The sequence below is a fragment of the Mirounga angustirostris genome, unplaced genomic scaffold (assembly GCF_029215605.1).
Source record: "Mirounga angustirostris isolate CCGP_5_RB_7025 unplaced genomic scaffold, mMirAng1.0.hap1 SCAF_2, whole genome shotgun sequence".
Taxonomy (NCBI): Eukaryota; Metazoa; Chordata; class Mammalia; order Carnivora; family Phocidae; genus Mirounga; species Mirounga angustirostris.
The window spans coordinates 134,530,899-134,555,200 of record NW_026991710.1 but is presented as its reverse complement, the minus strand read 5'-3'; positions in this window follow the sequence as shown (position 1 = coordinate 134,555,200).

Sequence of the window (24,302 nt, the reverse complement as noted above, 5' to 3'; positions counted from 1 at the left end):
ATTTGTGCCCTAGGATGTGATCTATTCTGGAGAATGTTCCATGGGCACTAGAGAAGAATGTGTATTCTGTTGCTTTGGGATGGAATGTTCTGAATATATATGTGAAGTCCATTTGGTCCAATGTGTCATTTAAAGTCTTTATTTCCTTGTTGATCTTTGCTTAGATGATCTGTCCCTTTCAGTAAGGAGGGTGTTAAAGTCCCCCACTATTACTGTATCATTGTCGATGTGTTTCTTTGCTTTTGTTATTAATTGTCTTATATAATTGGCTGCTCCCATGTTAGCAGCATAGGTATTTACAATTGTTAGATCTTCTTGTTGGATAGACCCTTTAAGTAGGATATAGTGTCCTTCCTCATCTCTTATTACAGTCTTTGGTTTAAAATCTAATTTGTCTGATATAAGGATTGCCACCCCAGCTTTCTTTTCATGTCCATTAGCATGGTAAATGGTTTTCTACCCCTTCACTTTGAATCTGGAGGTGTCTTCGGGTCTAAAGTGAGTCTCTTGCAGACAGCATATCGATGGGTCTTGTTTTTTTTATCCAGTCTCATACCCTGTGTCTTTTGATTGGGACATTTAGCCCATTTACATTTAGGGTAACTATTGAAAGATATGAATTTAGTGCCATTGTACTGCCTATAAGGTGACTGTTACTGTATATTGTCTGTGTTCCTTTCTGGTCTATGTTGCTTTTAGGCTCTCTCTTTGCTTAGAAGACCCCTTTCAATATTTCCTGTAGGGCTGGTTTCATGTTTGCAAATTCCTCTAGTTTTTGTTTGTCCTGGAAGATTTTTATCTCTCCTTCTATTTTCAGTGACAGCCTCGCTGTATATAGTATTCTTGGCTGCATATTTTTCTCATTTAGTGCTCTGAATATATCATGCCAGTCCTTTCTGGCCTGCCAGGTCTCTGTGGATAGGTCTGTTGTTAATCTAATGTTTCTACCATTGTAGGGTACAGATCTCTTCTCCTGAGCTGCTTTCAGGATTTTCTCTTTGTCTCTGAAACTCATAAGTTTTACTATTAGATGTCGGGGTGTTGACCTATTTTTATTGATTTTGAGGGGTGTTCTCTGTGCCTACTGGATTTTGATGCCTGTTTTCTTCCCCAAATTAGGGAAGCTCTCTGCTATAATTTTCTCCAATATACCTTCTGCCCCTCTCTCTCTTTCTTCTTCTGGGATCCCAATTATTCTAATATTATGTTGTCTTATGGTATCACTTATTTCTCGAATTCTGCCCTCGTGATCCAGTAGTTGTCTATCTCTCTTTTTCTCAGCTTCTTTATTTTCCATACTTTGGTATTCTATATCACTAATTCTCTCTTCTGTCTCATTTATCCTAGCAGTTAGAGCCTCCATTTTTTATTGCACCTTATTAATAGCCTTTTTGATTTCGACTTGGTTAGATTTTAGTTCTTTTATTTCTCCAGAAAGGGTTTCTCTAATATCTTCCATGCTTTTTTCAAGCCCAGCTAGCATCTTTAAAATTGTCATTCTGAACTCTAGTTCTGACATCTTACTAATGTCCATATTGATTAGGTCCCTGGCAGTCGGTACTGCCTCTTGTTTATTTTTTTGAGGTGATTTTTTCCATCTTGTCATTTTGTCCAGAGGAAAATAGATGAATGAGAGAACAAAATGCTAACAGGGTAACAAAGACCCCAGAAAAATATACACTAAACTAATCAGAAGAGACCTGAAACCGGGGGAAAAGAAAGGGAAAGAAAGAAAAAAGAGAAAAAAGAAAAAGAAAAAGATAAAACAAACAAACAAACAAAACCAGAATATGATCAAATATGATCAGGCTGGTACATAGATCAGTGCCACACACTAGATTTTGGGCATATTTTGGTCTGCTGGAAGAAAGTGCCTCCCAAAATTTTAAAGAAAGAAAAACTTATATATGTACAAAAATAAGGGTAAATACGATGAAGGGATGGAATATGACTGTAAAGATGAAAATTATAAAGGATTTTATAAAAGGAATTGATAAGAAGTTGGTTGAAAAAAGAAAGCGGACTTAAAAAAAAAAGGGAGAGACTGTGATCAGGCAGGAGACTAGAACAAAGCCATGCACTAGAGATTTAGGGTATATTTTGGTCTGTTTGAAGAAACTGTATCCCAAAATTTTAAAGAGAGAACAATTTATTATATATATTATATATATATATACAAAAATAAGTTTAACTACTATGAAGGGATAGAATATGACTCTAAAAATGAAAAATAAAAAAATTTTTTAAAAAAGGGATTGATAAGGTGTTGGTTGAAAAAGGGAAAAAGAAAAACTCTAAAAGAAAAAAAAGAAATTAACTTTGAAAGACTAAATAATCATGGGGAAAAAGCCATGAATTCCATGTGCAATATTCCCCTAGCGCTGGAGTTCTGCTGTTCTCATTGATCGGTAAACTTGGTCTTGTCTGGTTGTTCTTGCTGATCTTCTGGGGGAGGGGCCTGTTGCTGTGGTTCCCAAATGTCTTTGCCAGAGGTGGAATTGCCCCGCCCTTGCCCCATCTGGGCTAAGTAATCTGCTCGGGTTTGCTCTCGGGAGCTTTTGTTCCCTGCAAGTTTTCCGTACAAGCTTTTTCCAAGGGGTAAAGCTGCGGAGAGCAAACCTGAGCATATTACTTAGCCTGGAGGAAGGGGAGTCTTCCCGGATCTGCCGCTTGTTGGGTCCCTGCTGGAGGAACAGTGGCCTGACTGTGCCGCGGATCACGGTTTATGGCAACCGCGAGCTGAGAGCCTGCGCCTCGGCTCTGTCTCTGCAGCCGGCTTCCCCGCTCCGATACCTGGGAGCTCTGCCGCACTCAGGCACCCCCGGGCTTTCTGTGACCCCGAAGGTCCTGAGACCACACTGTCCCAGCGAGGGTTCCACCCCCCGCTTAGCCAATGGAGCGCCGTCCCTCAGAGGAGCAGACTTCTAAAAGTTCCGATTTTGTGCTCTGCGGCTCTGTCACTTGCCAGAATTGGCCAACGGAGGGCCCCTCCCCCGCCTTCTATCCTCCGGAATATCGCCTCAAATTCACTTCTCCGCATGTCCTACCTTCCAGAAAGTGGTCACTTTTCTGTTCAGAGAGTTGCTGCTATTCTTTTCTTCGATCTCCTGTTGAATTCCTAGGTGTTCAGAATGGTTTGATCCCTATCCAGCTGAATTCCTGGGACCAGACGAAATCCAGGTCTCTACTCCTCCACCATCTTGCTCCTCCCCTCTGAACCATTATGTTTTCATTTTCATTTGTTTCCATGTACTTTTTTATTTATTTTATTTCCTCGTCCCATTAATTGTTTAGTATCATGTTATTTAACCTCCATGTACTTGTGGTCTTTTCAGATTTTTTCTTGTGATTGACTTCTAGTTTCATAGCCTTGTGGTCAGAAAAGATGTGTGGTATGACTTTGATCTTTTTGAATTTGTTGAGGCTTGTCTTGTGGCCTAATATGTGATATATTCTGGAGAATGTTCCATATTCACTTGATAAGAATGTGTATTCTGCTGTTTTAGGATGGAATGTTCTGAATATATCTGTTAAATCCATCTGGTACAGTGTGTCATTCAAAACCATTGATATAAATGAGGTGTTACAGTCACCTCCTATTATTGTGTTATTATTGATTAGTTCCTTTTGTTTTGTTTTGTTTTAAGATTCATTTATTTATTTTGAGACAGAGAGCATGAGTGGGATGGGTAGAGGGAGAGGGAGAGAGAATCCCAAGCAGACTCTGCACTGAGCATGGAGCATGACTCAGGGCTTGATCTCACAACCCTGAGATCACAACCTGAGCTGAAACCAAGAGTCGGATGCTTAACTGACTGCAGTACCCAAGCACCCGTCCTTTATGTTTGTTATTAACAGCTTTATGTATTTGGGTGCTCCCATGATGGATGCATAAATATTTACAATTGTTGTATCTTCTTGTTGGATTATCCCCTTATTATTATATAGTATTCTTTTTTTTTTTTTTGTCTTCTTACAGTCTTTGTTTTAAAGTCTATTTTGTACAATATAAGTATTGCTACTCTGGCTTTCTTTTCACATCCATGTGTATGACAAATGTTTCTCCATCCCTTCACTTTCGATCTGCAGGCATCTCTGGGTCTAAAATGAGTCTCTTGTAAGCAGCATACAGATAGGTCTTGTTTTTTATCCATTCTGTCACTCTATGTCTTTTGATTTACATTCAAACTAATTATTTATAGATATGTATTTATTGCCTTTTTATTACCTGTTTTTTAGTTGTTCCTGAAGATTTTCTCTGATCCTTTCTTGTCTGTCTTTCTTTCATGGTAGCCTTATGGGGTTCCCCATGTATGTAACTGCCTTCTTTTTTCTTGCTGCTTTTAAATTTTTTTTATTACTATATTTTGTCATTTTCTGAAAAGATTTTATTTATTTGAAAGAGAGAGAGAGAAAGTGAGAGAGTTCACAGAAGGAGAGGGAGAAGTAGACTTGAGGCTGAGTGGAGAGCCAGATGTGGGGCTCAATCCTAGGACCCTGAGATCATAACCTGAGCCAAAGGCAGACACTTAACCAACTGAGCCACCCAGGTGCCCCTATTTTACCATTTTAATTATAATATGTATTTATGTGGATCTGCTTTTGTTGATTTTGTTGAGGGTTCTCTGTGCCTTCTGGATAAGTTTCCTTCCCCAGATTAGGGAAATTTTCAGCTATTATCTCTTCAAACAAATTTTCTGCCCCCTTTTATCTCTCTTCTTCTGGGATTCCTATAATGGAAATGTTATTACATTTGATGGAGTCACAGAGTTCCCTAAGTCTACTCTCATTTTGCATAATTCCTTTTTCTCTCTTTTGTTCATCTTGATTATTTTCCATTACTCTGTCTTTTAGGTCATTAATTCATTCCTCTGCTTTTTCCAACCTTCTATGCTTTGCATTGAGAGTGTTTCTAATCCTGTTTATTGCACTCTTCGTTTTTGATTGGTTCTTTTTTATCACTGCGTTAAGGGTGTCACTGATGTCTTCTACTCAAGTCCAGTGAGTATCCTTATGATCACTGCTTTAAATACTCCATCAGGCATGTTGCTTATATCTTTTTTGCCTAGGTCTCTGGTGGTGGCTTCATCCTATTCTTTCATTTGGTACATATTTCTCTGTCTTCTCATTTTATCTAAGTCTCTGTGCCTGTTTCTGTGTGACAGGAAAGTCAGCTACATCTCCTGTTCTTAAGGGTAATGGCCTTATGAAGTAGTGGTCCTGTGGTGTCCTGCTATGTAATGTCCCCTGTTCCCAAGGGTCTGGCTCTTCCGGGAGTGTGTGCTATGGTCCTCTGCTGTTTTGTCTGGCTGTTTTATCTTTCAAGCCAGTTGTCAGCAGAGCCTCTCTTTGCCTTTTGTGGGCAATGTTTTGTCCCTGGCCTGAATGAGGCATGTTTTAAGTAGGTGTGCTCTGGTCTGCTTATGAAATGAGACCTGTCACCACCATTGCTGGAACTTAGGCTTCACAAAACTCCCAGGTCAAAAGGCACAGTGTGGGCAGGGGTTTGCCTGATCTTCTGGTTGGGGGTGGGGGGCCACCACACTGGGACTGAGGCAAGCATAACTTGGGAGGATGGTTCCCCTGGAGCACAAGGGGCTTGGTGTAAGCAAGAAGCAAGTTAGGTAGTAAGTATTGATGCTGTGCTTATGATGAGGAGCAGGGAAGGGAAATGGCACCTGCCAGTTCCTTTGTTCCTGGAGGGGTCTCTCCATGAACACTGCCTCTCTGGGATGAGCAAATAACCTCTGAACTGTGTACCCCCAGACACTCTTTAGATCACTGTTCCCATTGTATGTCCTTGGGCTGTTTGTCCTGCCTTTTCTCCAAGAGCAGCCCCAAATGCCTCTGGGCTCTCCTTGAGCTAAGCCTGCTGACCTTTAGAACTCCAGGCTTTAAGCTCCACTTGTTGCAAGAACTCATGAAACTTGGCCCCTCTCTCATTCCAAGTCAATTGCTATGGGGATTCATTTTCCCTGTGCAATCCCCTGTATGCTAATCTGTCCCCTGCCTTCCTCCAAGACCACACTTCCCTCCCCATCACAGTGGCCATGATCCATTTCTCTCCCAAACTGCATCTCTGCCCTTCCTACCTTCTTTGAACAGCCACTTCTCTACCTTTAGTTGTGGAGTCTGCCAGTCTTCAAGTCAATTTCTGGGTTATTTAGGATGATTTGATTGTTACCTAGTTGTATTCGTGGGACAAGGTGAGCTTAGGGTCCTCCTACTCTGCCGCCAACTTCCCTTCTTCCCAGATTGGGTAATTTCTATTGTTCTGTCTTCAAGTTCACTGTTTCCTTCCTCTATCCCCTCTTTTCGGCTGTTGAGCTTATCTACTGAGTTTTGTTGTTGTTGTGTTTTTCAGTTCTGAACTTTGCATTTCTCTTTTTTATATCTTCTGTTTCTTCATTGATACTTTCTACTTCTTATTTGTTTCAAGCACATTTGTAATGTTTGTGAATCATTTTAATGATGGATTCCTTAAGACCTTTATCAGATGGTTCTAATATTGTTGGCATCTATTTTTTGTTTATTTCTTTAGTTTTAGTCTTTTTTTGTTTAGTTTGAGATCTTCCTGGTTCTTGGTATGAGTGATTTTCTGTCAAAAACCTAGATGTTATGTAATGAGATTTTGGGGTTTATTTAAATCTTGTTTTAGCTAGTTTCTCATAGGAAGGGAAAGCAGAAGTGGGAGGTATACTGCCTCATCACTGCAGGATGGTGTAGAATTTCAGGGCCTTCATTGGCATCTGAGGGGAGGAGCTAATCCTAACTGTGAGATGGGAGCAGGAGTTTTTGCTCCACATTCAGCCACCCCTGGGCTGGGAGGGGTCGAGGGGCTTGTTACAGCTTTCCTCATGGCATTGACTGACATTATGGGGGCAGATTGGCCTCATTACTGCTGGGTGGAAGTAAAAGTCTTGACTCTTCAGTAGGCCTCCTCTGAAACCCAGCCAGGAGGGGCAAAGGCACTTCATTATTGCTCATTACTTCTGGGTAGGTATGAAAATCTATACGGTCTTGAGTGGTACTGCCTGGGAGGGATGAAAGTCCCAGCTCTCTGATCGGCTTTCTTTGTCACTGGCCCAGTAGAAGTTTTAAGGGGAGATTGGTGCCACTACTATTACAGTCTGGGAACAGTGGAAATCTACGCTTTCCATCTCAACCTTTGCTGGCATGGGTAGGGCGAGGCTACAGTTTTTTCTGTGCTGTTTCCCTGGAGCAGAGCGGTTATTGCCTAACAGTTTTCTGTCTTGCTAGTTGCCCATTTCTTCATTCTTCTGCTAGAGAGCTGGCTTGTTTTGTTTGCTCTCCATTCACTGACATTTCTGGGTTGCCAGCTTTAGCTCCAAGTCTGAGATATATGAGGCAAAAAGAAAACCCAGGGAACACATCACCTCTGGTCCTGAGGTATCTAGCCAGCCTGTCTTCTCCTCTCCACCTTTCAGAGTCATCTTATGTTTGTTTTATATACAATGTCAGAGGTTTTAGTTGTACTTTTGTGTAAGGAATAGGGGAAAGTACATTTATTTTATCTTCCTATCTACAGATTTTCTAAAATGAAACTGCAGTAAGCTACTATAAACACTAGAGGTCTCTTCTAACATACTTTTTTTTCCTTTTTTTTTTTAAAGGGAGTCTAATTTTCAGCATTCTCAAACATAAATGAGGGATTAAATTGTTTTAATTAATTTTCGATTCCTAAATATCCAGATTTTCTTAAATTTCATCTTGAAAAAAGTCAGCTTTATCTAATTATTTTCTTAAGATTACATTATTCAATGGGAGGAGCTACAGGTGTGAGTAAACTGGGGCATTATTATTATTTGTCCACATTGATCAGTTTACTTTTGACATGTTATATCCAGTAAAGTCTTTGAAGGGAACACATCAACTGCAGTTTGAAACTAAAAAGTAAAACTTAAGTCAGGATTTTGAAATTAGTTTTATTATTCATATATCTTTAATGAAAAAGCATTTATTGAAAATCTGAAGAAAAGCAATTTACATTAAAAAATCTTTTCCATTTTAACCAACTTAGTAGCTGGATGGGACAGCAAGTGTTACAACACTTAAATTTCTAAATGTTTGTTTACCAAATGTAAGCCAAAAAGAGAGAGTTAAATACTGCATCTGGAAAAATTGAAAATTCTTGAGGCTATTTTCTAGTTGATTGTTAGTTTTATTGGCAGTGTTGTTTGCTCTTAACCTCTCACCTACATTCTCTCATCTTCTTTCAGAACAGAATGATCCATCTTTCCAAGTGTTACCACAGAATTTCAAATTGAAATTCTTAGTGTCTTTGGAAATGTAGATTACCATTCCAGTTCAAGGGTAGGTAAAGGTCATAAACTGCTTCTCTAACCTTGCTTTCTATAAGCCTTTGGCCGATTAGTAGTTTAAAACCAATTCTTTACACTCAGATAGAGGCATTCCCATGACCTCTAACTGGACCAGCAGGATTTTACTCTTAAATCACTTCTGTATTTAGAAATCAAAAATTACCATAAGAAAACATGGATACCATTTCAAACCAAGCTTCCCTAAACTTTTGACCTGGGTGCATTTGTGAGTGAAGAAGGTAAGGAAAAAACTTTTTTTCGAATGGAAAGCTTTTTCAGTTGCCTATTATTTAGAATTACTGGTCATGACAGCTTAAAAAAAAGAAAGAAAGAAAAAAGGTCAAAAATCCGCATAATGAATGACATCCCGTGCTGTGAACTCTGAAAGTGATCTATATGAAACAAAGGCAGATTTGCTTGCTGCAGCGTGGGGGCAGGAATCATTTCTCTAAGGTACAACATGAATGGTGTCTGCTGGGGTTTTCCAGTGTTTTCTCTTACCTCTATCACCTATGAACTGCTGCCCCTACCCAGTTTATTCATCCATAGGGACCAGTACCTGCCTTATATACTCCGTGGAGATTTTTGAGGAACAAATGAAGTAAGAAATGTGAGCAAGATATTGGAAGTCCAAAATACTAAAGTTTTCTTTGTGAACAAAATATAGTCATTTTACTCTATAAAGCTATTTATAGTCATTTTACTCTATAAAGCTTTTTTTTTTTTTTCAAAGCTGGGAGAAGCATTGCTGAAGCTTGAAAGTAAGTCAGAGTTTGCTGGCAGTACAGGAGAAGGGTTGTGGGGAAAAAATAGAACAACACATTTGAATGAAAACACGATTGTCTAAAATAATTTAGAACACTGAAGGAAACATGAGTGGTGTTTTTATAGACAAAGTTAAGAGGAGAGATTGAAGAAATAAACAGGATCTGGATCCTGAGCAGCCTAGTTTATTTCAAAAGGAATGTTTTCTTTAAGTGATAGGGGGCCAGTACGTGCTTCTAAACATAAGAGCCAAATGAATCAATTTACATTTAAGATCTTGCTAATGGTTCTTGGAGGAGCAACTGAAGTGGGTGAGACTAGAGGTCAAGAGATAGTTAGAAACCTGTTGCCATAGTGCAGGAAAGGAAGAAAGAAGTCCTGAACTAAGACAGTGGCAATGGGAATAGAGATACTGAAGATGTTGAATGGATAGAACTTTGGGCTGCGGTTCTGTTGCAGGTAGGGAAAGAGGAATTAAGGATGACTCTTTGATTTTCTGACATAGACAACTGGATAGATGGTTTTAAGTATTGTTGTTTTTAGTGTTGTCTTTTCTTATGAAAAATCTCTAAGAAATTTTCTATAAAAATCTCTAAGAATTGACCTCTTGAGAATTTTGACTATGTACTTGTACTTATATGTACAAGGCTCCATTATGTACTTATAACTTATTTGAAGTTGTAAATCATCTCAGCCTGATATTTGTGTGTGTGTGTATTCAGCATTCAGAAATAATTTAAAAATGAAAGTATTTTATGTTGAAATGACATGATATCTTGAATTTTCTTCAGAATAATCCATTGAGGGAGCAGGAGTAAGTAGGTCTAAACATGAAATAAGATTAGCTATATGTTAATAAGCATTGAAAATGGGTGCACAGAGGGGTGGCAGTAAACTATTCTCCCCACTCTCTACCTTTAAAATTTACAAAAGGAACACATTTTTTTAGAAGATTTGATTTGCCAGAGAGAGAGCAACAGCACAAGCAGGGGGAGCGGTAGGTAGAGGAAGAAGCAGGCTCCACGCTGAGTAAAGAGCCCGATGTGGGCCTTGATTCCAGGATCCTGGGATCATGACCTGAGCTGAAGGCAGACGCTTAACTGACTGAGCCATCCAGGTGTCCCAGGAACACATTTTTTGGACTAACTAAAAAATTAAACAAATACACAAGTTTGTAAAAAACATTTCTAGGGAAATTTTGTTCACAAGAAAAGTAAGAGCATACCATTCTAGGAATTAGGTAGTAAGGGCGATGTAGTTTTTGAGTCTCTCTGGATTTCCCTGTTAAAACAATCAGAGCAACTAAGAGAACAAAACCAAATACAGAGATCTACTAAATGACTCTCAGTGACTCACTGGGAAGGGTGGTGGATGATTCTAAGAATAGCTGCAGAACCTGCAAAGGCATTTTGCAGGCTGCTTTGGGCCGATGACTTCCGTGGGGTTTCAGGAGATTGAGGATGCAGAAGACTGAGGATGGAGAAATCTATCCAGGGATTTGTGCCTATGAATTCTTGAAAGTAACAAACCAAGTCAGTTTTCTGTGACAAAGCCCTGCACCAGGAAGAAAATGCTGAGAGTAGGATCCTGTTTGAGTAGGACAGAAACAATAGAGGCAAAGGAGGGGAAATTTAAATAAAATTAGGGGAGAAGACCAGAAGAGGAAAATTTCAGGAATTTTACTGCTATATTTTTTATCACTTTGTAAAAACAACAGAAGAGAGAGATCTAGAGTCGTGAAGTTAGAAAAACTGTCCTGGCTCATTCATTCCTCTTCAGAAGACAGCAGTACTCATTTCACTTAAAAATGAATTGCAGAAAGGGATTTATCAAATCTCAAGCCAAGATATTGTTATTAGAAAAAAAAGGGGAATGGGAGTATATTAAAATAAATCCTTCACATACTATGAAATAATGCCAGAAATCCAGCTCACAAAATGAATGAAAACTGTACCCTAATATTTCAAAATATGTTAAAATAACATAAAGAAAAGTATTATAGGCTTTGATACAGCATCAAAAATCAGAATTTTTTAAAAATTTCATAAAATGAGTAGAGAAAAAGCTTTAAATGAGAAGTGAAAGAACTCAGAAAATGAAACACAGTAACAAAGCCAACACAAAACGTTTTAAAGGAAATAGAAGATGGCAAAGAAGGAAACTTAAGCATCAAAAGGAAATGAAGAAAGAGACAAAAAAAGATTTGATTGAAAGTGGTAGATGTAAAAGTCAGTAAAAGAGAATCCAACGTGTATTATGGGGGGCCTTTGAAGAGGAAAACCAAAATAATTGCAACGAATGCTGAAATCTGAAATTCAGTAAAATTTTCTTTAGGAAAGATGTGAACCTATTTATTGAATGTGCCCCCTGCCTGAATGAAATAATAGCTGACAATTCACAGTGCAAGATTTCTGATTCTAACAAAACTATAGCTTTTCTTGGGGAAAAAAGATATCCTTTAGGCTTCAATGCAAAAAGAACACAGAAAGTATTTCTGGCTAATAAATTACCCCTAAAACATAGTAACTTAAAATGACAAATAGTTTCTGTGGTCAGGAATTTGGGAGTCTTTGGCTGGGTGGTTCTAGATCACCATCTCTCATGATGTTGCTGACAAGTCAAGCAGGTCCCCGGGCATCTTAAGGCTTGACCGAGGCTGAAACATGTTCCAAGCTCACTCACATGATTGTTGACACCTCCATTCTTCACCACATGGGCTTTCCACGGGCTGAGTGACCTCACAGTACAGACTGCTTTCTTCCAAAGCTGTGATCCAAAAAAGAAGCAAGAACTCAAGATGGTAGTTGCATTCTTTTATAACCTAATCTTGAAAGTTACATACCATGACTTCTGCCATATCCTATTGGTCAGAGAGACCAATATCCATCATGAAAGGGGCCCAGGGGTATAAAAACCAGGATATAAAAGGTATAAAAGACCAGAGATCATTGAGGACTACTTTGGAGGCTCAGCAATGTAAATTTCTCCAAGTCACATAATGAAAGGAAGATCTGGATTTCAAACCAAGATCTATGTGACTCCAGAAACTGTTCTCTTTGTTGTATATTCAAACCAAGATAGAATGTAGATTATAAATGGTCTAGATCTTTCTCTTAGAATTAAACTATAAGAAAAATAGACTAACCTTTCCTAGAGTTTCATATCTATATTTTTAACAGATAAATAGGTCTTACTTTATTTTCAGTGACCCTGGACATCCACAAACACTTTTCAAAGTTCAGCCTAACAGCTTAGTTGCTCATCATTTTCATGTAGAGAAACTCTTTAATTTATAATCTTTAATGTATGTGATTTATGTCTGTTTGGTTTTAATAAGGAATGATCAAAATGGTCTGTATAACAGGAGCCCACTCTAAATTTTAAGGCAGTGATTCTCAACCTCTTTTGTTGACACATTTCATTATATAATATCCAAAAATCACATTCTTTAAGATATCGCTACTGGAGGGGGGGGAAGATGGCAGAGGAGTGGGAGACCCTATTTCAACTGGTCCCTGGAATTGAGCTGGATATCTACCAGACCCCTCTGAGCACCCACGAAACTAGCCTGTGATGTAAGAAGATCTGGATCTCTGTGCTTGCTTCAGCAGCACATATACTAAAATTGGAAAGAAGATCTGGATCTCTAAAAACAGAATATCGCAGGTGGTTGGTTTTGAGGTATGAAGTGGGGAGCCGTGATTCCGCGGGCAGATATTGGAAGATAAACGGCAGCAGGAGGGTGCCTGGCCATGGGGATCCTACAGCGCCAGTGAGTGACAGCCTTGCACGCTGGGGACCAGGCACAGACTCGCAGACAGGTAGTGGCAGGGAAAGGACTTTAGGCCAGCCCCCCGGGCAGAAACCCGGAGCTGCGGGGTAGTGCCCGCGAACTGGGAGCGGCTGGCAGATTTAGAAGCACAAAGGGGAGAGACGTGCCCTGACCTGGAGGCAGGACTGGGAGTGCTGTGGAGTGGCGCACAACCCAGGACGCTGCTGTTTATAGCAGCAGGGACAGAAACGGAGACGGTGTGGCATGGAAAGCTCACTGAAGAACAGACTGTGATCCCTCTGCTCTGAGGCAGAGGATTGGAAATGGTCTCTTCTGCTCTGACTCATGGAAGAGCCACAGAAAGCCACCAGGGAAAGCCACCAGAGAACAAAAGCCCCAAAGACTGATTCCCGCTGAGCCCATCCCCCTCCACAGAGGGGCAGAGCAACTCCTCCGGAACAGGGTTGCCTGAGTAACAGCGTGGCAGGCCCTTCCTCCAGAAGACAGGCTGGGAAAACAAGAGGCCAGCAACCCTAAGGCCCAAGAAAACAGGTGCATCTTGCTTCGGTTCTGGTCAATAATTTGGACTCTATACATTCCCTCAAACACCCATCAACAGAATGACTAGGAGGAGGAACCCCCAAAATAGAAAAGACTCAGAGATTATGACTTATGCTGCAGATTTACAAATGGATGCAGATATAACCAAGATGTCAAAGATGGAATTCAGGCTAGCAATTGTGAAGACAATGGCTAGAGTGGAGAAATCAATTAATGGCAACATAGAGTCTCTAAGGCCAGAAACAAAAGGTGAATTTGCAGAACTTAAAAATGCTATCAATGAGATCCAATCCAATCTAATCTAACAGCTAGGGTAACTGAGGCAGAAGAGCGAATAAGCGACCTGGAAGACAATATAATAGATAAAAGGGGGAAAGAGGAGGCCAGGGAAAAACAACTCAGAATCCATAAAAATAGAATCAGAGAAATAAGTGACACCATGAAGCATTCCAATGTGAGAATAATTGGAATCCCGGAGGGAGTGGAGAGAGAGAGAGAGGACTAGAAGATGTATTTGAGCAAATCGTAGCTGAGAACTTCCCTAATCTGGGGAATGAAACAAACATTCGCATCCTAGAGGCAGAGAGGACCCCTCCCAAGATCAAGGAAAACAGGCCAACATCCCGGCATGTAATAGTAAAACTTGCAAATCTTAGAACCAAGGAACCATCTTAAGGGCAGTTAAGGGGAGGAGATTCCTTACATACAGAGGGAGGAACATCAGAATAACATCAGACCTATCCACAGAGACCTGGCAAGCCAGAAAGGCCTGGCAAGACATATTCAGGGTACTAAATGAGAAGAACATGCAGCCAAGAATACTTTATCCGGCAAGGCTTTCATTTAGAATGGATGGAGAGATGCAGAGCTTCCACGACTGGCAGAAACTGAAAGAATATGTGACCACTAAGCCGACCCTGCAAGGAATATTAAGGGGGGTTCTATAAAAGGAGAAAGACCCCAAGAGTGATCTACAACAGAAATTTACAGGGACGATCTATAAAAACACCGTCTTCACAGGCAACATGATGACAATTAATTCATATCTTTCAATAATCACTCTCAACATGAATGGCCTAAACACTCCCATAAAACAGCACAGGGTTGCAGATTGGATAAAAAGACAAGACCCATCCATATGCTGTCTACAAGAGACTCATTTTGAACCTAAAGATACATCCAGACTGAAAGTGAAGGGATTGAGATCCATCTTCCATGCCAGTGGACCTCAAAAGAAAGCTGGGGTAGCAATTCTTATATCAGACAAATAAGATTTTAAACTAAAGTCTGTAATAAGAGACACAGAAGGACACTATATCATTCTTAAAGGGTCTATCCAACAAGAAGATCTAACAATTGTAAATATCTATGCCCCCAACATGGGAGCAGCCATTTACATAAGCCAACTGTTAACCAAAATAAAGAGTCATATTGATAACAATACGTTAATTGTAGGAGACCTCAATACTCCACTCTCAGCAATGGACAGATCATCGAAGCAGAAAATCAACAAGGAAACAAGAGCTTTGAATGATACATTGGACCAGATGGACCTCATAGATATTTACAGAACATTCCACCCTAAAACAACAGAATACTCATTCTTCTCGAGCGCACATGGAACTTTCTCCAGAATAGACCACATACTGGGTCACAAATCAGGTCTCAACCGATACCAAAAGATTGAGATTATTCCCTGCATATTCTCAGACCACAATGCTCTAAAACTGGAACTCAATCACAAGAAAAAATTTGGCAGAAATTCAAACACTTGGAAGCTAAAGACCACTCTGCTCAAGAATGTTTGGGTCAACCAGGAAATCAAAGAAGAATTTAAACAATTCGTGGAAACCAATGAGAATGAAAACACGTTGGTTCAAAACCTATGGGATACTGCAAAGGCCGTCCTAAGGGGGAAATACATAGCCATCCAAGCCTCACTCAAAAAAATAGAAAAATCCCGAATTCACCAACTAACTCTACACCTTAAAGAACTAGAGAAAAAGCAACAAACGATGCCTAAGCCACACATTACAAGAGAAATAATTAAGATTAGAGCAGAAATCAATGAATTAGAAACCAGAAACACAGTAGATCAGATCAATGAAACTAGAAGTTGGTTCTTTGAAAGAATTAATAAGATCAATAAACCACTGGCCAGACTTATCCAAAAGAAAAGAGAAAGGACCCAAATTAATAAAATTATGAATGAAAGGGAAGAGATCACGACTCACACCAAGGAAATAGAAACAATTATTAGAAATTATTATCAACAACTATATGCCAATAAACTGAGCAATCTGGATGAAATGGAGGCCTTCCTGGAAACCTATAAGCTGCCAAGACTGAAACAGGAAGAAATTGACAACCTGAATAGGCCAATAACCAGTAACGAGATTGAAGCAGTGATCAAAAACCTCCCAAAAAACAAGAGTCCAGGGCCTGATGGATGCCCTGGGGAATTCTACCAAACATTCAAAGAAGAAATAATACCTATTCTACTGAAGCTGTTTCAAAAAATAGAAACAGAAGGAAAACTTCCAAACTCATTCTATGAGGCCAGCATTAGCTTAATCCCCAAACCAGGCAAAGACCCCATCAAAAAGGAGAATTTCAGACCGATATCCCTGATGAATATGGATTCCAAAATCCTCAACAAAATCCTAGCTAATAGGATCCAACAATATATTAAAAGGATCATCCACCACGACCAAGTGGGATTTATCCCCGGGATGCCAGGTTTGTTCAACATTCGCAAATCAATCAGTGTGATAGAACACATTAATAAGAGGAGGGAGAAGAAACATATGGTCCTCTCAATTGATGCAGAAAAAGCATTTGACAAAATACAGCATCCTTTCCTGATTAAAACTCTTCAGAGTGTAGGGATAGAGGGAACATTCCTCAAGTTCATAAAATCTGTCTATGAAAAACCCACAGTGAATATCATCCTCAATGGGGAAAAGCTGAGAGCCTTTCCCTTAAGATCAGGAACACATCAAGGATGCCCACTCTCGCCACTATTATTCAACATAGTACTAGAAGTCCTAGGAACAGCAATCAGACAACAAAACGAAATAAAAGGTATTCAAATTGGCAAAGAAGAAGTCAAACTCTCTCCTTTTACAGACAACATGATACTTTATGTGGAAAACCCAAAAGACTCCACCCCCAAATTACTAGAACCCATACAGCAATTCAGTAATGTGGCAGGATACAAAATCAATGCACAGAAATCAGTTGCTTTCTTATACACTAACAATGTAATCATAGAAAGAGAAATTAGAGAAACGATTCCATTTACAATAGCACCAAAAACCATAAGATACCTCAGAATAAACCTAACCAAAGAGGTAAAGGATCTATACTCTAGGAACTACAAAACACTCATGAAAGAAATTGAAGAAGACACAAAAAGATGGAAAAATATTCCATGCTCATGGATCGGAAGAATAAACATTGTTAAAATGTCTATGCTACCCAGAGCAATCTATACCTTCAATGACATCCCGATCAAAATTCCGATGACATTTTTCAAAGTGCTGGAACAAACAATCCTAAAATTTGTATGGAATCAGAAAAGACCCTGAATCACCAAGGAAATGTTGAAAAAGAAAACAAAGCTGGGGGCATCACGTTGCCCGATTTCAAGCTATATTACAAAGCTGTGATCACCAAGACAGCATGGTACTGGCACAAAAACAGACATATAGGCCAATGGAACAGAATAGAGAACCAGGTATGGACCCTCAACTCTATGGTCAAATAATCTTTGACAAAGCAGGAAAAAACATTCAATGGAAAAAAGAGTCTCTTCAATAAATGGTGCTGGGAAAATTGGACAGCCATATGCAGAAGAATGAAACTCGACCATTCTCTAACACCATTCACAAAGATAAACTCAAAGTGGATGAAAGACCTCAATGTGAGACAGGAATCCATCAAAATCCTAGAGGAGAACTTAGGCAGTGACCTCTTTGACATCGCCCACAGCAACTTCTTTCAAGATACATCTCCAAAAGCTAGTGAAACAAAAGCAAAAATGAACTTTTGGGACTTCATCAAGATAAAAAGCTTCTGCACAGCAAAGGAAACAGTCAACAAAACTAAGAGGCAACCCACAGAATGGGAGAAGATATTTGCAAATGACACTACAGATAAAGGGCTGGTATCCAAGATCTATAAAGAACTTCTCAAACTCAACACCCAAAAAACAAATAATCAAGTCAAAAAATGGGCAGAAGATATGAAAAGACACCTCTCTGAAGAAGACATACAAATGGCTAACAGACACATGAAAAAATGTTCATCATCATTAGCCATCAGGGAAATCCAAATCAAAACCACATTGAGATACCACCTTACACCAGTTAGAATGGCAAAAATGGACAGGGAAAGAAACAACAAATGTTGGAGAGGTTGTGGAGAAAGGGGAACCCTCTTACACTGTTGGTGGGAATGCAAGTTGGTATAGCCACTTTGGAAAACAGTGTGGAGGTTCCTCAAAAATGTAAAAATAGAGCTACCCTATGACCCAGCAATTGCACTCCTGGGTATTTACCCCAAAGACACAGATGTAGTGAAAAGAAGGGCCATATGCACCCCAATGTTCATAGCAGCAATGTCCGCAATAGCCAAACTGTGGAAAGAGCCGAGATGCCCTTCAACAGATGAATGGCTAAAGAAGATGTGGTCCATATATACAATGGAATATTACTCAGCCATCAGAAAGGATGAATACCCAACTTTTACATCAACATGGATGGGACTGGAGGAGATTATGCTAAGTGAAATAAGTCAAGCAGAGAAAGTCAATTATCATATGGTTTCACTTATTTGTGGAACATAAGGAATAGCATGGAGGTCATTAGGAGAAGGAAGGGAAAAATGGCGGGGGGGAATTGGAGGGAGAGATGAACCATGAGAGACTATGGACTCTGAGAAACGAACAGGGTTTTAGGGGCGGGGAGGGGTGATTGGTTAGCCTGGTGATGGGTATTAAGGAGGACATGTACTGCATGGAGCACTGGGTTTTATATGAAAACAATGGATCGTGGATCACCACATCAAAAACCAATGATGTATTGTATGGTGACTAACATAATAAAATTAAAAAAAAAAAAGATATCCCTACTAATTTCATCAGAAAATCTTTAACTGTTGGGAAGTTTTCAAGGGTACAATGGCAGATACAGATTTTCCAAAATTTTGATTTTCACCTGAAAGTTTGAATTTTATCACTGACAGCAAATACCATCGGTTATTTTTCCTTAAAGGGGTGGGCTCACTTTTTTATTTTTGAAGAAAAATTTTACCAAATGTCATAGTCAGTTTGGGCTGCTATAACAAATTACCATAGATTGAGTGCTTATAAACAACAGAAATTTATTTCCCACAGTTCTGGAGGCGGAAAGTCTGAGATCAGGGCACCATCATAGTTAGGTTCCCGGAGAGAGCCCTCTTCTGGGTTGCAAACTGCTGACTTCTCATAACCTCATATGGCAGAGGAACAGAAAAAGGAAGTCAACTTGCTTGTGACTCTTATGAGGGCACTAATAACCATTCATGAGGGCTCCACCATTGTGACCGTACCTAATCCTAATAATTTCTCAAAGGCCCTATCTCCTAATACCATGACATGGGGAAGTAGGGCTTCAACATATGAATTTGGGGGCGGGGGGTACAACACGGCATGTGGTCCATTAACACCAAATATCCAAATCCAAGTAACCATAGTCATTCTTCTGGAAAAAAATGATGTTCTTAATATTTCATGAAAAAAAAGCAGCTACTTAAGTTTACATTCCATCAAAAAAGTGCATTTTCTTTTTTTAAAAAACCACTTTATTGAGATATGATTGACATCAAACAATAAAGTGCTTTTTCCTGAGGCAATCATTGTACTTTGGTATACAGAAGTGCTTTATTGGCATTTACATTTCTTCATCAAGAATGTTAGAGAGATGAGCACTCCAGGGACAAGATTTAATAAAATCTTAGAAGTTTTACCACCTCATTAAGGGTTGGTGTGTTTCTGTTTTATCAGAAGTAAATGACAATGAAAAACAATGACAGCTAGTTCAGTTTGGTGCTCCTGCTTCAGTTCATGTTAAGGTACCAACAGTTTACCCACCATTGCTTTTGCATCATCAGGTAGATGCCAACACAGAGAACAAAGCAAATGATGTGTTCATTCATTCATTATTTCCATGATAATGAAGCTGATGGAGTTTTGACCACATACACCTTCTTGAAAGTGTTTTGAGAACAACTGCTTTTAAATTGCTACAGTCATTGGACTCTGATAATTTGGAAACTTTCACTTGAGTTTTTTTGCTTAGGATTTCTTGAGACATTTTCCTTAATCGTGTTGCCTAAGTCATTGTCCTGGGCTCACCCCCACCATGACCCACGGCCCTGATAATATCCCCAACCACATCCTGTGCCAGCCAGACTGGGTCCAGTCACCACACGTCCAATCTGAGGGCCAAAGAGTTGGCTAAAGCGTCCACTGTTCCAGTACATTCTGGACCTTCATAAGTGCTCTGCTCTGCGTCGTCAGCATTTCCCCCAGGACAGGCTGCACTTCGCAACCTCGGCTCGGACATAGCAGCCACGTCTCCAGTTTGGGGTCATGAGAGGACCTATTCCCTGATAATTGTAACCCATCTGACTTCACTGCCACGTGCAGGTTTACTTCGTTAAAATGTGTTTGTGCACATCTATGCCTTTTATGAAAAAAAATTCTCAAAAAATACGCAAAAAGTTTGCTACTTAGGAAAAGTTATTTGATACTAAAAACTAAGACCTTGGACTCAGCAGAGCATTTCCTAGGAGGAAACAGGGACTGAGGGTCCTTATGAGAGACCGATAGGGCCACGGCTTACCTTTAAATGATCTTACTCATCGCATGTATACGGAGAGAGTCCCTGGAGGATTGTCATTAGTCAAGAGTTTTTTGGGTGTCCCTTTGCGCTGCATGAGGACTATTGCTTTTGTGAACCTGAGATCTTGCTCTTAGCTCCCTGCTGGCTCAGTGGATTGAGCCATTATGGATTGAACTGTGTTCCCTCAAAATTCATGTGTTAAAGTCCTAATGCCCTATGCGACTCTATTTGGAAGGCCTTTAAAGAGAGTAATTAAGGCTAAATGAGATCATAAGAGTGAAACCGGAATAATAGGACCAGTGTCCTTAGAAGACACGCTAGGGATATGTACTCAGGGTGAAAAGGCCATGTGATAACACATCAAGAAATCAGTCCCCATCTGTAAGCCAAGGAGAGAGGCCTGGGGAGAGCCCTCGGGAGACCCCTCTTGATCTTGGACTTCCAGCCTATGAGAAATTACCCTTCTGTGGTATTATGACAGCCCTAGCAAACTAATTCAGGGAGCATAAAGGAAAGAGAGCAATCCGGGATAAACCCAAGAGACCTTTGCTTTCTCCTCCTGCACACTGCCTGTCCTCCCTGCTACCAGGCCCCAAGCCACTCCAAGTCTGGCGTGTTCACCAGTAAGCCTGGTAGACTTCCTGTCCACGTGTCACCCCGCTCCTTCACAGAGCAGGATGGACACCAACCTCTCCCTTGTGGCAGATGACCGTGCAGTGTGAGCTCTGTATTCCTGGTGATGCTTTGACTTGTCATAATGATGCTTTTTAAGAATAAATTAAGGAATGGGAGTTTGCTACTACATTTGTATTTGAATTCATCCCTTAGGGCTCACACATTCCCAAGAGGTGATTTGGAGACCTTGCTTCAGTCATAGAAGGAAGCCAGCCTGACCAGGACTAGGGTGAATTCATTGAACATCTTGGGAAATTTATTGGGTCCATGGGCCATAACAAGAAATGCCAGAAGGCCGTCCTGGGGTGGAAAGGAGCTTGGCTCAGAGCACTCTCTGGCAGCTGAGAACAAGCTTTACCTTCACCAGGGAAAGAAGCCCAAGATATACACAGACTTCTTGTCACATTTAAAAAAATATATATATGTATATACACACACATATACATATATGTATACATATATATGTGTGTATATATATATGTGGCATATATATATGCCAATTTACTGTCTTGGAGGAGAGCTTCTGGAAGGATATTCATATATAGCTTTATACACATACACACACCACAGGAAAAGTAAGCACGACTGAAAACTTTGAGTCGTTCACCTTCTTATATCCGAAAGAGTTCTTGGAAGAGAAATAATCTCTTTTCATTATGCTCACAGTTTATTTAATTTTTAGAGATAAAGGTTTGTTGTCATGTAGAAATAAGCCAGGAAAAATGGTTTGCAATGTCTTAAAGAGGGTTAGAATATTTTCTTAATGCCTTCTGGTTTCTTGGCATCTCAGCTTAAGTAGCTGGGCTACATTTAAAAAAAAAAAGTTTTAGGCTGTAAAACTGTACTCACTATGTGCATTTACTGTTTCCTCTTTTCCTTTTTTTTTTTTTTTAAGATTTTATTTATTTGACACAGAGAGAGACAGCGAGAGCAGGAACACAAGCAGGGGGAGTGGGAGAGGGAGAAGCAGGCTTCCCACCAAGCAGGGAGCCCGATGCGGGACTCGATCTCAGGACCCTGGGATCATGACCTGAGCCAAAGGCAGACGCTTAACGACTGAGCCACCCAGGCACCCTCCTCTTTTCCTTTTAATCTGTCTTCTTATCCTCCTTCCACCATATTTATACCCATCCTTCCCCACATGAGCGCACACACACACACATACGCATCTTCTCCCTTCACACCTCTTATGTCCTATCAAACACATTTACTGTTCATCTTGCATTGCCAAGAGCTTCTCATAAGACAAACCCCAGCCTGATCGAAGAAATTAACTAGTTTAGTGAAATGATGATGCCCATTGCCTTTGAGTAATGTTTTTAAAGGGGGAGGGACAGAAGCTCATTTTTTTCTTGGGATGGAAATGAACATTGTCCAGGCTTTTGTGCAGAGGCTGATGAGAGGAGGTATCGGGCAAGAAAGACACCAGCGAGCTTGGTGGAAGTTGTGAAGGGTGTTTCAAAAGATCCTCAAGACTTGGCAGTAGAAGATTCATAAGGAGCCTGAGGATGTGGATGAATGCATTTAGAATTTCTCTGAGAGCTACTCTTCAGTCAGGTGTGGGTCAGGGTAGAAGAACGCTCAGAGAAAGGAACTGTCTTCCTAAGGCGGGGGGGGGTGGTGGTGAAGGGTGTGGGTGAGGACAGGGAAAGGAAGAGGGAAGGAGGGGTGGGGAAAGAAGGAACTATTTTATGGTAGATATAAGTTAATAAAATATTCAGAGAAGAAAAAAGCACCACAGTAGCTAATAGATATTGTTTACTTCTATCCCACTTTGTTTCAGAGACATATTGAAAGTGGTTTGAAAATCACTTAAAGCTTACTGACACTCCTAGCTTTAAGCTCACTAAACCCCTCAGTGTGACTGTCACCATGGGGTGGAGTCTTCCTGTCTGGGTGGACAAAGCATGTTTTAGAGACCCAGTGAAGCCTCCCCAGCATTTGGAGTCAAGATGGCGGTGACATTCCATTGTCATGAGAATTAGTTCCTCAAAGAATCTGCTGCCCTAACATGACCTCCAGCGGGAATCCTTGATTGATATAGAGTACAAAGGGGCAACTTCCTGGAGAGCCATGAGGAAGGAAGCAAAGTTTCACTTAGAGTCATTGCTCAAAGAGTAACTCAGAGTTCAAGGCTTATAATGTGTGAAGCTGATAAATTCTGGGTTCCCTTCTGGGTCTGGAAAAAATTGAAAGCACTTATTAATATTTTGTCTCTTAATAGTGATATCTATATGAATCCACTAATAATTTGCTTCCTCCTGAGCTGACCAGGTCAACTGAAATTTCAAATGAAGTGAATGTGTTTAGCCTATTCTACCCTCCCCATAAAGATGGCCTCATCTGGGGGAACTCTGAGGATCTCAGTCTCTATAGGAGTAAAAGGAAGCATGGCTGTTGAAATTTCAATCACACTTGACTGACCTCAAAAGATACTTGAAGTCAAAGAAGAAAACCATTCTAAGTGTAAACCAAGAAAACTCTGGATTCAGCTATGATGTGAAAAATTAGGTACTTTAATCTTAGACTAATTAAATGAGCTTATCTGGTAACCACCAAAATCTGACAATTGAAAGATACAATCCTTTGCTGTTATCAGAAGTATCCAAAATATGAGCCACATTAACTATTATTAATGGGAAAATCTCAGTGCCATTATTATAATGTGAAAGGGCTGGGGTTTCTTGTTGCACAAGAGTTCTGCTCTGCGCCATGTCTGTGCATTTTAATTTTGAAAACAATGTTTGCCATATACCCAAATATGAATAACCATAGTTACTGTCTCAGCAAAGAAAAGTGAATATAAACATCCTCTTCATTCTTTCTGTTGGATGCCAGGAAGTAAAACCAAAAGAAAAATGTGTTTCTGTTATTCATTTTTTTCTTTATTATGATAATGATATTGTCAATAAAGTGGTAATATTCTTTACATATTATGGTTAATACATGCATATATATTGAGTTATTTGAAATGAATATGAACCACTGTGGAGATTTTCCTCTCTTGAAAATGTTATTTATTTCTCCCATATGATCGTTGTTTCTTACCCTTCTCTCTTTCTCTCCATCTTTCCTTGTCCTTCCATCTCTACTTAAGATTCCTTGTCCTTCCATCTCTACTTAAGATTTTCCTTAGTTTTTCCATACTTAGTAATATTTAGTTCTACTCTTGACATCCCATAATCAATGACAACATTGTAAAGAATCTGGATTTATGTTACTTTCCTCTGAAGAGTATTGCGTTGTGTTCCTTTGTAATTAAATTACAAACAGATCACTTTGATCCTGGGGGCTTAGCTA